This window comes from Macaca mulatta, chromosome 10 (assembly GCF_049350105.2).
Source record: "Macaca mulatta isolate MMU2019108-1 chromosome 10, T2T-MMU8v2.0, whole genome shotgun sequence".
NCBI classification, from domain to species: Eukaryota; Metazoa; Chordata; class Mammalia; order Primates; family Cercopithecidae; genus Macaca; species Macaca mulatta.
The window spans coordinates 35,993,225-36,007,511 of NC_133415.1; the positions used below are offsets into that span (position 1 = coordinate 35,993,225).

At 36.7% G+C, this 14,287-nt stretch overlaps 1 pseudogene across 1 annotated transcript in view; it reads left to right on the forward strand.

The window, feature by feature from the left end:
- LOC114670404 (putative ankyrin repeat domain-containing protein 20A2) overlaps positions 1–14,287 on the forward strand; it is a 42,825-nt pseudogene that overhangs the window by 12,199 nt on the left and 16,339 nt on the right. The window contains exons 6-10 of the transcript XR_013399681.1: positions 992–1,048; positions 7,556–7,581; positions 8,508–8,512; positions 10,200–10,269; positions 13,423–13,507. The product of XR_013399681.1 is annotated as a putative ankyrin repeat domain-containing protein 20A2 (transcript). The remainder of the gene's footprint in view (positions 1–991; positions 1,049–7,555; positions 7,582–8,507; positions 8,513–10,199; positions 10,270–13,422; positions 13,508–14,287) is intronic.

The following is a 14,287-nucleotide window of genomic DNA, read 5'->3' on the forward strand; positions in this document are numbered from 1 at the left end:
ACATGTTGTTAGTACATGTCTTGGGAATGAGAAGATGTCAGCTTGTGTTTCCTTCATGGATCTGAAAAACAATCAAAGCAGGGTTTTGTCTTGTCTGTTAGTTGGAGAGGACCATGGAGATCCAGCATCCTAGCACAGATCTGCTGGCTCCGAGTTTGAGGAGGTAGAGAAGGAGTGGTAGTTGTCCAAGCCAAGTTTTGATACCTATTAGTTTTCTGCCCTTGGTGTGATTGATGAGCTCAGTGATAGGAGACAATTAGATAATCTATTTTAATGACATCATATATATATGTGTGTGTGTGTGTATATATATGTGTATATATGTATATATATGTGTGTGTATATATATTAGTAATAAGTTATTAATTAGGTAAAATGCCCTGAATTACAAGCCACAATGAATCCAACTAATAACCAAAATTAGCACTTAATAACATTTTCTGAAAACTGCAACATTTGAATATTAGGACTTATAGAAAAACACACACTGAGCTTTATTTGGGATTCCAAAAATTGTTTCAGCAATAACGTTCAAGAATAAATTATTCCATTGTTTTACTATTTCTCTGAACATTTAAACATGTAATCTCATTACATCTTCCTAACAACCTAGTGAGGTAGGTAGCAAAATCCTTGTTTTTTAGAAGAAACCATGGAGCCTACGAGAAGCAACTTGTCTGTAAACAGAATACCTATTGGTTACAGAGCGAGGACTTATTCTGAGTGCAGGACACTTTGCATGAGGTCCTGCTAACTAGAGTTAATTTACTGAGCTGTGCTTCCTCCATTTATGAGTACTTCACTTTTTTTCTTCTTTAATTATAAGCTTAATCAGCTTGTAAGGTTAAAAAATTTGAAATGTATGGGACATTAAAATTCTGATATTAGGTCTGATATTGCCTGAAATTGTTTTAGAATTTAATATGTTTGGTAAATATTTTTTATTTCAGTATTAAAATAGCAATTTTATTTATTACTTTTTTATACATAGAATTAAACAACAAATTTTGGAACATTAAAAAGAAAATACTTAAAAATGGTAATCCAGGTAAGACTTCTGATAGTGAATTTCTTATTTCTCTTGGTGATCCTACTCTTGATAAGAAAATTAAAAGTAAGATACAAGATTAAGGTAGTTAGTGTTAATCAAAAAAAGCCAGTTTAGAAATATGTATGAATTGCATGTGTATATGTGTATTTACATAAGTAAATTAATTTTTTAAATTTAACTTTAGTTTGAAATTCAGATTTATTTAAGAAGGTAGTTGTAGCTAATTTATAATCTCAAACATTATTGTCTGAAAAAATTCATTTATTTAATCATGATCCCTACAATCCTATATAATATTTTTGCATAAATAAGAAAAAAGATTTTTAAGTTAGTATGTTGTAGGTTTCCTCTATAGTCACATTATAACAAATTGAACTTGTTATACAAATGGATCTTCTATTTCATTTTTATAATAAATTTTTATATTTAGTAAATAAAGAATTACAGTTGACCCATGAATAATGTGGGGGTGAGGGACTCTGATCCCCGTGCAGTTGAAGATCTGAGTATAACTTTTGATTCCTTCACCTTAGCTACTAATATCCCACCATTGGCTGGAAGGCTTCCTGATAACATAAACAGTTGATGAACACTTGTTTTGTTTGTGCTGCATTATTATACACTGTGTTCATACAATAAAGTAAGCTGGAGAAATGAAGCTGTTAGAAAGAAAATCATCAGGAAAAGCATATTGACCTTTCATAAAGCATAAGTAGATCCTGACAAAGGTCTTCATCATCATCAGGTTGATTAGGCTGAGGAGGAGGAGGAGAGGTGGATCTTGCTGTCTCTGGGTTGCAGAGGCAGAAGAAAATCTGCATATAAGTGAATCCCTGCAGTTGAAACCCTTGCTGTTGAAGGGTGAACTGTATTACATGTTGATTTGTGTCACTAAGAAAGTAACTATCTTAGAAATGGGAACTCAGCAATCCCTTTCTGGTACCATAAATGCAATAAGAAATGTAAAACTGAACAGCATACATCCATACAAATAGGAGATTATTTTTTGAAGATAGCTACTGAGCACAGAAGACAGAAAAGCAATTCCTTATTGAGAAGCACAAGTTATATTACATATTCTTAACACAAGCAAAGTGGTTTTATCTGTCATACTTTACAAAACACATACACATACACACATGCACATATACACACACACAAAGTTAAAAGTCTTGCTGATTCTTAGTGACCAAATCCAACTGTTTACAGGGAGCAGTGGATAACACATCCTATAGTTTGGATGCAGTTCTTTGGATTTTTGACTTGTTTTGTGATGAACTGCCTTTAATGGGTGAATTGTGTTTTTAATTGTATAAGAAACGAAGAAAAAGATTAGAAGCAGTAAACAGGAACTCTATGATCAGTAGTAGACTATTACAGTATATTCAATAGTCATATGTTTTTCTCCAGTTATACAGTTTACTTGAATGATGCACAATGAATCAATTATTATTATAAGAGATGGGGTCTTTCTATGTTGCCTAGGCTAGAATACAGTGTCTATTCAGCAGTACAATCAGCTCACTGTAGCCTTGAACTCCTGGACTCAACCAGTCCTCCTACCTTATCCTCTGAGTACCTGGGACCTACAGTCTTGTGTAGTTACATCTGGCCTGATACACAATTATTTATTTATTTATTTTTGATACAGGGTCTCCCTCTGTTGCTGGTACTGGAGTGCAGTGGTACCATCTTGGCTCACTGCAACTTCTGCTTCCTGGCCTTAAATGAGCCTTTCATGTTTAACCTTAGCCTCCCACATAGCTGGGACCAAACAGGCATGCACCATCACACTTGGTTAATTTTCTTTTTGAGGGTTTTCTGTTTGTTTGTTTGTTTAATAGATGAGGTCTCACTATATTGCCCAGGCTGGTCTGGAACTTCTGGGCTCAAGTGATCCTCCTACCTCAGCCTCCCAAAATGCTGGAATTTATAAGCGTGAGCCACTGCTCATGGCCTGCACAATTATTATATAAAGGAATGAAGCCCAGTTGAGTTGCAGAAAATTGACCACCTTTTCGTTTTTTTTCTAGAAACATTCATATTATAGGACATATTGTCAATCACCCAGATCCTCTATTTTTTATTTGGTTAAAATAGGATTGCTGCTTATTTCACATTACTTTGTGACATTATTGTTTCGTTTATTTCTTTTATGGCTTTATTCAATTGGATAGATATAGAAATACAAGAATCTCCAAGTCAAACATCAAGGTCAAAAAAGAAAAACAGATTAGGGAAAGTTATTCTGTGAAATAGCCATCTGATTACAGTTACATGTATCATATCAACTTAATAAAAATCTTATACAATGCATATGTGTCCCGGTTTCCCGAGACCACCGCCAGGTTTGGTGGTTCACTAGAAGGACTCACAGGACTCAGCAAAGAGTCATACTCAGATCTTTAACTGATTACAAGAAAGGGGACAAGTAAAATTAGTAGAGTAAAAAGGTGTGCAGTGGTCAAGTCTGGAGGAAACCAGGCACAAGCCTCCAGGACTTCTCTCCTGTGGAGTTCCCAGGATCTGCTTAATTCTCCCAGGCTCACATTTTGACAACATAGGTGCAGTGATGTCTGTCAGTACCAGAGTCTCATTAGAGACTTAAGTACCCAAGTTTTTATATGGAGGTTACTCTCCCTCACAGGTATCCAAATTCCAGACTTCTAGAAGGAAAACAGCTGTTCAGAGTAACCGCACTGTTTCTATAAACACTTTAAACACAGTGAGCCACTCTTCTCAGGGAATGGTGGAAACCCTCCCAATTCCAATTTCCTAAACACCAGCCAAGGGCCAGCCTTGCATGCTGCAGGCCTTTCTAAGGATGGCAGTCTCTTGCCTGCTATATGAAATCTTTTCTGCACAACACTTATAACCCCAACTTAAACTTTGGTGTTGTTTTAAAATTTCATTTTAGTAACACTCAGTATTATAAGGTAACTTGGTACTAGTTTCTGTTGTATGATCCATCTGAAGTTGTAAAGCCAGTTGCTTTTTTGACTTTTGGTGACTAACAGGTATTTGCATGTAAGTTACCATAGCAATGTTAGGTAATTATAATCTGTCCTTTTTAACTCATTAATCTTTCAGTAAAATGTTAAATAAGCATAATTTCCGAGTTAAAATTAGAATAAAAATGGTCTTTTATTTTGATTACATGAATAATCTAGTTTTCATATTGTGCTAAATCCGTGTTTAGAATTATGAAATAAGATAAAATATTCAATCATTTTATCAATATTTTCTTACCTATGCATGCAATTAAATTTATTTATTTATCATATATTCTTCAATTTGTGAAATAATGACCACATGATGTTACTTTGGTCTTCAATGATCTCTAATTTTTAGGGTCACAGTGTCTTGCTTAAATATATTATAACAACAGGTTCAGTGAATATCCTTTATTTTTTGTTTTTATTTTTGAGACAGAATTTAGCTTTTGTTGCCCAGGCTGCAGTGCAATGACACAATGTCAGCTCATTGTAACCTCCATCTCCTGGGTTCAAGCGATTCTCCTGCCTCAGCCTCCCAAGTACCTGGGACTACAGGCATACACCACCATGCTCGGCTAATTTTTTGTATTTAGTAGAGACGAGGTTTCACCATGTTGGTCAGTCTGGTCTCAAACTCCTGACCTCAGGTGATCCACCCGCCTTGGCCTCCCAAAGTGCTGGGATTACAGGCATGAGCCACTGCACCTGGCCATCTTTTTTTTTTTTTTTTAATTTTTGTTCTGGAAGATCCTGGGATGCATAGACAATGAATATCCTTTTTTGTTTGTTTGTTTGCTTGTTTGTTTGTTTGTTTTGAGACAGAGTCTCACTCTGTCACCCAGGCTGGAGTGCAGTAGCACGATCTTGGCTAACTGCAACCTCCGCTTCCTGGGTTCAAGTGATTCTCCTGCCTCAGCCTCCTGAGTAGCTGAAATTACAGGAGCCTGCCACCATGCCCAGCTAATTTTTGTATTTTTAGTAGAGACGAAGTTTCACCATGTTGGCCAGGCTGGTCTTGAACTCCTGACCTCAGGTGATCCACCCACCTCTGCCTCCCAAAGTGCTGAGATTATAGGCATGAGCCACCGTGCCCAGCTGTGAATACCTTTTTTAAGTCAGTAACTTTATTTCTTAGGGCAGTTTTAGGTTCACAGCAAAATTGAGAGGAAGGTACAGAGATTTCTCATATGTTCCATGCCTCCCACACATGCGTAGCCTCCCCTATTATTACTATTTTCCACCAGAGTGGTACATTTGTTACAACTGATGAACCTACATTGACACATTCTAATCACTCAAAGTTCATAGTTTACTTCAGGCTTCACTCTTGATGCTGTACATTCTGTGAATTTGGACAAATGTGTAATGATATGTATCTATTACTGTAATATTATTGACAGAACAGTTTCACTGCCCTAAAAATTCTCTATGATATGCCTGTTCATCTCTCACTTTCTCCCTAGCAACTCCTGGCAACCATTGATCTTTACTCTGTTGTCACAATTTTACTTTTTTCAGAAGAGTCATATAGTTGGAATAATACATTGGGTATCTTTTTGAATAGTTAAAAAAAGCTCCATTGTAATTGAATGTAGTCATTTAAGATGTATGTACTTTGTCCTTTTGTTTTTCCTTTGCTTCTTTATCATTGTAAAGAATGATATATGCTGATGACATATTCCTTACATACTTAGAAAACATGATTTGTATAGGTATTTGTCACATAATGGAAAGGGTTGAGGAAAAGGACACCATGCAGTACCACACAGCACACACTGGGGCCTCTTGCTCTATGAGGTGGGTCCCGATAGACTCTCTAGCAGTGAAAGGGGACAAGTTCCAGGGGTTGTACTTTATAAAACTGGAATCACAAAGTTTTTCTTACTTACCTTTGGTTAGAAATAAGAGCAGACAGTGAATGCTATAGGGTAAATACATAGGTTCCTCACTGATCCTCTTCCTTTGAGGGATGAGTTTGACAACAAGCTATTAAAATGACATGACTCACCTACAACTAGATTCTGTCATGAGGGATGGCAAGAGAGTTTTGCTTTATGTAAGGTGAAAAAGAATTTTTTTCCCTTACTAGGGAGAAGGGCAAACATTGGAACATTCTGGTAGTAAAAGGGCATTGATATGGTTTTCTTTCTATACATTTTCATGTCATATAGTACTGCCTGGCAGCCTGCCACACCTCCCCAGTGTTTCTTAAGCTTCTCTCTGAATGTGAGGTGTGCCTCGTAGTGGATAAGCTCTTAAAGGAGTGGTATTTCCAGTGGTTTTTCTGTGGGAGGTAAAATGGCAGGTGAATTTGGGCCTTGTTATACGTAGGGCAGAGCAAATAGCTACAACTATGTAAACCACCCAGCACCTTCCCCAAAGAGTAGTAGCCAGAGTAACACATTGATCTCTTTTGATCTCTTTTCCACTAGCAGCTGGAAAGTCTTTGCAAGGATTCCTGTTTCTGATCGGATTCCTATATTTTGCTGGCTTCTGGTGATAGGGTGTTTTATCCTAAACTGAACAGTTTGAACTGAAGAGCTAGAGAGGCTGTGTTGTGTTATAACAAAATAAGTACAGTAGTTCCCCCTTAACTGTAGGAGATACATTCCAACGCCCCCAGTGGATGCATGGAACTACGAGTAGTACTGAATCACAAACTGTTTTTTCCTACACATATGTATCTAGGATAAACTTTAATTTATAAATTAAAATAAATCTGATGTTATCTGCAGATAGAGTGTGAAAATTTAATTGTGTCATCAGCAGAAATGATTGCTTGTTTGTTGGTGGGGAAAAACTCTCCACACATTTGGTCACAGAAGCCTTCTCTGTTGATGATTGTTGCTGTGGCGTGACAGCAGACAAAACCATGTCAAGTGTGTCTTTCTGCACATATAGTGGATAAGGGGTACTACTGTATACTCTGTTTTAACTGCCTCTCATGTTTTGGTCCAGATATCATGCTCTTTGACACTGTTGACTCATCACACCTGTTCCGCTAACAATAACATTTTTACTCAGTCTCATAGGGTTTGACTAGGATGACTTGTATACTGCAGTTTACTTGTAGATACCAAATTTTAATAAATTTATTCTTCTTTGCTTTTAATAAATACAAAGGGAAGTAACAGTTCTTAATGCATTAATTACCTACCAATAGGTATAATTAATGTTAATTCTAATAAGGTCCCAGGTATGCTCCCAAAGGAATTCTTTGTAACAAAGCATCAGTCATGTGCTTTACAAAAACAAACCAAACCAAAACAACACAACAACAACAGGATCTAAAGCATACACACAAGTGTGCACAATTTTTTTAATGAAGGTAGAGTCTTGCTATGTTTCCCAAGCTGGTCTCAAACTTCTGGGTTCCTCAAGTGATCCTCCTGCCTCAGCCTCCCAAGTAGTTTTGATTACAGGCATGCATCACTGTGCATTTTTTTGCTTTTAATATTCTGTATATTTATGATTGATTTAAAATGCATTTTGCCTTTTTCTTTAATAGATGTTGGAAGTTCTGATGAATCTGCAGTCAGATAGGATTTTATAGATTTAAAAATTATGTTAACTAAGGAAATATAGATGGAAGAAACTAGTATCTGTTGAGTGTCATAGTCTGGGCTGGACATCCTGTTATGGTCTATGCATTTATCATCTTATAAAGCCATCACAACATCTGTGTTTCTATAAGCTACTGTTTATTAAATAAACAACTATGGATTAGAGCAGTTGATTAATTGGCTCATGATCCCATAGTTAACAAAGTCGCTGGCCCACTTTGATCATCAGCCTGCCTGCCTTCCAAATCCCTTCTCTTGCTCCTCAGCATAGATTGATAGACATCTGTGTAGCCCTTGGATCAAGGTATACGTCTGAATCAGATTAATCAGATTCATTAATTTAATGTCTAAATTAATGAGAGTTTAAATACCTTCAACTCTCATTTAAGGTTATCATTAGAATGTGGTTAGTCCAAGAGTTTGTCCTGATAAATTTGACAATTTCAGTGGTAACCAGTATCTTATTTTTACCATCAAAGGCTTTAGGGCAGATCTTACTTAGCTATGGCCATAGGACTGTAAGTTTTACAAAATCAAATTTAGGCAAGCCTTAGAAATTATTTGATTTCCTGGTTTTGTTTTCCATTTAGGCTAGTATTTTTGCTTACTTCCATAATACATTTTTTAGTCTTGTTTCTTTTTCCATGAATTTTCCATAATCTTGTATTGATTTTTGAAAACTTTCTTCTCTGCTTTTTTTGGTGTTTCTTTTATTCTATTATTTTTTTCAAATTCTGCTATGTATTCCCAGTTTTCCTATAGACAGAATCAAAAGCACATAGAATTACAGAATTTTAAGGAATCTTAGAATGAATTAAAATACCTTGTAGTATTTTCACGTGTGTTGAATATTCTGGTGAAGTGATTCTTTAGATAGAGAACTTGAGAATCAAAAAGATTAGGTTTTTTTTTAGACATAGGAATTGGCAGAAATGAGATTTGTACTCATTTTAAAGCCCAGTACTCTTCCTTCTTTTTATATCCTATTGGCGTGTGTTTAATAATACAAACGGGAGTGAGTCTCTTGCACCCAGTGGATAGAAGGAAGGTCGAATTAGCTAGTGAACCCAATGAAAGTGGGTAAGAATGGAATGAGCAGAGGAAGGCCAAGTTTGAAGAGAAACACTTATCAATAAATTATAAAGATAACGGACACACAAGATGTTGGGAATTATCTACAAAGGCACATTAAAATAGATTCAAAGGAGCTCTAAAAAATTTGCTGCTTTTTTTTTATTTATCAAGGACTGACAAACTTGGAAGATTTTTACTGAAAGATGCTAAAACATTTTGAGACACTGGGAGGAGTGTCTACAGCAGATAGAAATGTGGCATCATCTACTTCCATCCTGACTTACAGAGGGGTGCCGTAGAGCCCCTGGAATACTAAGGGACTGGAGACTGCTGAACTACACAGATCTGTGGCCCAGGACAGGTGGTCTCCTCACCTCTGCCTCTTTTCCCAATTCACTGATGTCCTTCCTTTGTTCATGGAGGCTGGATCAGGGGCATGATTGTCTGGCAAATCATTCGTGGAGTTCAGTTGGGACTTTGGTAGTGTGTCTGTGCTGGGGGCAGGTGATGGAGATTCCAGTTAGCTTGTTTTTCAGGAGCAGGGATATAGAGGGCTCCTACACTTGGTCATTTGAGGCCATCCTTTCAGGAATCTGTGCTTTCATAGACTGAATATTTGAAGATTGGAGACTTCTGTGGAGCCTTGCAGAAGTGGAATCTGGAAGCAGGAGCCCATAGGAAGACAGATATTTAGATAGTACTTAGGGAAATAGAGGCACAACTAGCAGGACTCTGTTTTTCCAGCAGGCTCTCTCCTTGGGTGTCTAAGCACCTATGAAAATCTTTAAGGGCTTGCTAGTTTATGTGGATCTGAATGAGGCAGGACCTATAGAGTAGAAATAATGGAATTTTATTATTAATGTTTTAGTCTTTCTGGGCAAAGTATTCTCAGTAAGAACATACACCTTCATTATTTGATTTTTGTACATTTAGCTTTCATACATTTCAGATATTGCAGGGGATTCCCTGTACTGATTTAGGGCAAAGGAAAGCAATATGACCTTCTTAAGTGGTTTCCTTGCTGAGGACTCAAGACTGCCATTTTGAAGTGATGCAGATTAGTCTTTTAACCAGAAGTAGATCATGGACAAGAGACAGTGGATCTGTCTACCTTGTTTTAGGTCATCGGTTTTCTTCCAGATTAGATAACAAAATGTATGTCACCCATTAACTGAATTTTAAGTTCAGCTTCAGGAGAGATAATTTGTGAGGGTAAATTATTGTCAGGCTCTGCCAACATATTGACTGTCACTATTTGTTATAGAACTCAAGGTCAGTTTTCATTGAATATTTTATAGATTTAGACAGGTGGAGGCAGAAATAGGTAACTAAAATCTTTTACTACAGAGGACATATTTTAATTATATCAAGAATCATTATTTAATATGTAGATCACTGACCTTTCCCCAGGTTATGGTTTCCTTTTTTGAGGGGGAAGCTGGATACAAACTGGCATTTAAAAAAATTGTGAAGAAATCAACTTGCTCATTTTCATTGTACATTTTTGCTCTCAAGCATTTTCCGTGATCTGTGTGTAGATTCATTGCCTGCATCGGATGATGAAGACTTGAGTGTTGCTACTAAGGTAAAGTGGTCTCTTGTAAAATTATTTTTCACTCTGAATCCAGTTTTGCATAGTATTTACTTTTAAAACTTAGCAGTGGTATACCTATCATAGTTTTATGGTGGTAATGGAAAGTTGGTCAGAGAAAAACATACATGTGGCTAGTTGATTCAAAACATTTGTTTAACTTTGGTAACTAACAAAGATTGATAAGTCCTGTGACAGGGTGTGAGCTGAAAAAAATGAACTGGAAAGTAAGTAGTGACAGGAAAATCAAATTAGGAAATGCTTTCTCCAATAGAGGAAACATGAAATTTGGTTAAGGTTTATTTGGATAAATACTAACACTTTGATTTTTAAATCATACGAGAGTGACTTTCATAATATTTATGCCTGTATAAATCTTCAGTGGATCAAATTATTTGCAGTAATCATGGACTCCCCCAGGACGTTTTAGTTGCAAAATTGTTGAGCACATAGCATAGAGCTTTTTTTTCCTTGGAAACTTACAATTTTGGTATCATACAGTTTTTAGGAGAGATTGTTTCTCTACTTATATTATTGGTTCTGTAATGAGACTAAAATAGTATTAAAAATTGCAGAAAAAATCACTTGAGTGTGGTGGTGTAGACTTGTGGTCCCTGCTACTTGGAAGTTTGAGTCAGGAAGATTGCTTGAGCCCAGGAGTTTGAGAAAAGCCTGGGCAACATAACAAGACTATCTGTCTTAAAAATATAAATTGTGGAAATGTAAAAATTTAAATTTATGCTCTCAAAATTTGTATCGCAAAGGGATTTTTGTGTGTTTTATAAGTTGTCCATGAAGAGTTTATATAAAACACTTCATCTAATTGAATAACATGTATTTTGCTGCAAATAAACAGTTCTAGAAGCAGAGACTTGTAATACCAATATGGTAAGACTTTTAACATCATAATTTTGTCATTGTAGTTTATTTAAAATATTTACTTGGCCAGGCGCAGTGGCTCACGCCTGTAATCCCAGCACTTTGGAAGGCCGAGGTGGGGGAATCACCTGAGGTCAGGAGTTTGAGATCAGTCTGGCCAACATGGTGAAAGCTTGTCTCAAAAAAAAAAAAAGAAAAAACACAAAACTTAGCTGGGCATGATGGCACATGCCTGTATTCTCAGCTGCTCAGGAGACTGAGGAGGGAGAATTGCTTGAACCTGGGAGGCGGAGGTTGCAGCAAGCCAAGATTGCACCATTGCACTCCATCCAGGGTGACATAGCCAGACTACATCTTAAAAAAATGAAATAAAATAACCACTCAAAGTCCTTATATCACATTCTGAAATTTTGAGTTTCAGAAGTTTTTATGTTTAGTTGTTTAAGTAATCATTGGAAACTCCTGAATACCATGAGCTACTGGAGGTCAGTAAACATATTTGCATGTATCCTGGAGTACGTAGAATACAGTCTTCCATGTAAGAAGCATTTTAATTGTTGTTTTTTGAGATGGGGATTCACTCTGTAACCCAGGCTGGAGTGCAGTGGTAAGATCTTGGCTCACTCCAATCTCCATTTCCTGGGCTCAGGTGATCCTCACACCTCAGCCACCCAAGTAGTTGGGACTATAGACCTGTGTCACCATGCTTGGCTGATTTTTGTAGTTTTTGTAGGGACAGGGTTTTGCCTTGTTGCCCAGGCTGATCTTTAACTGTTGGGCTCAAGTGTTCTGTCTGCCTCAGTCTCTCAAAGTGCTGGGGTTACTGGCATGAGACATTCAGCCTTAATAGTTGCTTAATCTGAATAGACAAATGAATTTTTATATAGTGCAAGGTTATAAGTAATATAATATACCTCATGTATCTAATGATTAAACTTCTAAAATATTGCTTACATTTGCATTATTTTTTAATATTTAAGAATGTGTAAGTTTTGATGTGTTATGTTGAGAAATTATGCCATACATAAAAAGGAAATAAATTAGAAATAGGTCATCAGTAGCAATGAGGATTACAATGTATTTTCAAGTATCATTCAACTGGAATCTTAACATTGTGATTTTAGATAAACATTTCTTGTGCTTTTTATTAGCCCCAACTCATGTTCTATGAAATTTACCTTTTCAAGCCATACATGACTCTTTAGAATTTTGGTGACCATTTCTTTTTCTAGGTGGAAAGTTGAAAGTTCCAGGTTTCTCTCTTTGTTATAGTAATATTCTTTCAGGTAGTGGTAGATGACCATATTTAAGTAATTGAATGTCTTAGAGTAATAAACTCTATCACAGAAGTACTTACAAAAAACTAATTGTAGCATAAATATTAATTAGTATTATTAGGGATATGAAAGACCAAAAGGCTCTGTTATAGATCTGTTTCTCCATTTACTTTATTGTACTTCATGTTGTTTATTTTCTTTCTTGGCTTAAGCTCATGTTTCATTGACCAGTTAGGCTTGTTTTTTGTTTGTATCTCCCTTCTTTCTCACATTTTAAGTCGAAATTTTTGTGGAGTCAGGGTCTTGTTCTGTTGCCCAGGACGGAGTGTAGTGGCATGATCTTGGCTCACTACAGTCTCCGCCTCTAAAGCTCAAGTGATCCTCCCACATCAACCTCCCGAGCAGCTGGGATACAAGCACACACCATAAAGCCTGACTCCTTTTTGTATTTTTGTGTAGAGATGTGTTCTAATTATGTTGCCCAGGCTGGTCTCAAACTCCTGAACTCAAGCAATCCACCCACCTTGGCCTGGCAAAGGGCTGGGATTACAGGTGTGAGCCACCATGCCTGGGCAATATTAAGGTTTATTTAAAGGAATTGATTAAATAAACCTGGCAAAGGGCTGGGTGTGGTGGTGTACAGTGGTTATCTCAACACTTTGGGAGCCAGAAGTAGAAGGTTTCCTTGAGCCTAGGAGTTTGAGACCAGCCTGGGCAATATAATGAGGCTTTGCCTCTACAAAAATAACAATAAAAACGTTAGCCTGACATGATGGTATGCACCTGTAGTTCTAGCTGTTCGGGAAGTTGAGGTGGGAAGATTGCTTGAAGTCAGGAGGTTGAAACTGTAGTGAGCCATAATCATACCACTGCGTTCTAGCTCTGGTTTGACAGAGTGAGACCCAGTTTCATAAAAAGAGATTGATAAGAAACTCTTGATGCAACTTATTATAATTTTTAAAATGGAAACTTTTTCTTGATATTACCTTAGCAGTGTGTCCCCGAGAAAGTGTCAGAGCCTTTACCTGGACTTTCCCGTGAAAAAGGAAACAGAATAGTCAATGCAAAAGGAGAAGGTGAGATTCGTATTTTGTTTAAAAAGTCATTTGATGGAATGTTTCTTTTAAAATATAAGCACTAATATAGTCGAATAGCTAAAGAAAATGTCCCGTTAACTGTATAATAAGTAAAGGAGAAGTAAAATGGTGATAAGTTGTGTCTCTAACCAAGGGTCAGCAGTTGATTCTATGGAATACCACTAAAGGAGCTGAGTTACGAGCTCCATTTTAAGACACTCTAAGACCTGAGGCAAGTCAGGAAAGAGGGAATGGAAATGAATAAAAGAGAAAGAATGAGGAGGGCAGAGTGTACATGGAATTTAAAAAAAAATGCGGGTGTATGTAATGGAGGGTAGTAAACTCAAATTGTTCTGTAGAAGAAGGAAGAACATGGTGTTAGAAATAGGAAAGAAGATAAAGTGAGCTTCCAGTACCAAAATGTGTCAGAGAATTAGAGTAACATTTTCCTACTCTTGCTGTCATCCTCACTACTGGGAAGGCATTAAGGATTGAGGTACTTTACTACACAGACCTGTGTTTTATCTACCATAGATGAGCATCACCAAAAGTGGTCAGCCATGTATGGCTATAATTTAGTTTTATAGAAAATGTTGTAACCTCATGGGATAGTATCATATAGGCCAAATTAACATAATTGAAAAGAAGAGTGTTGGGTGATTTATGGAGAAGAAATTAATTAGAGAAGGTATTGCCTGATTAAAAGTTCATTAGGAACACTATGGCTTATAATGTAGTATTAAATTCAGGGACATAATAGGGAAGAAATTGAGGCTAGGC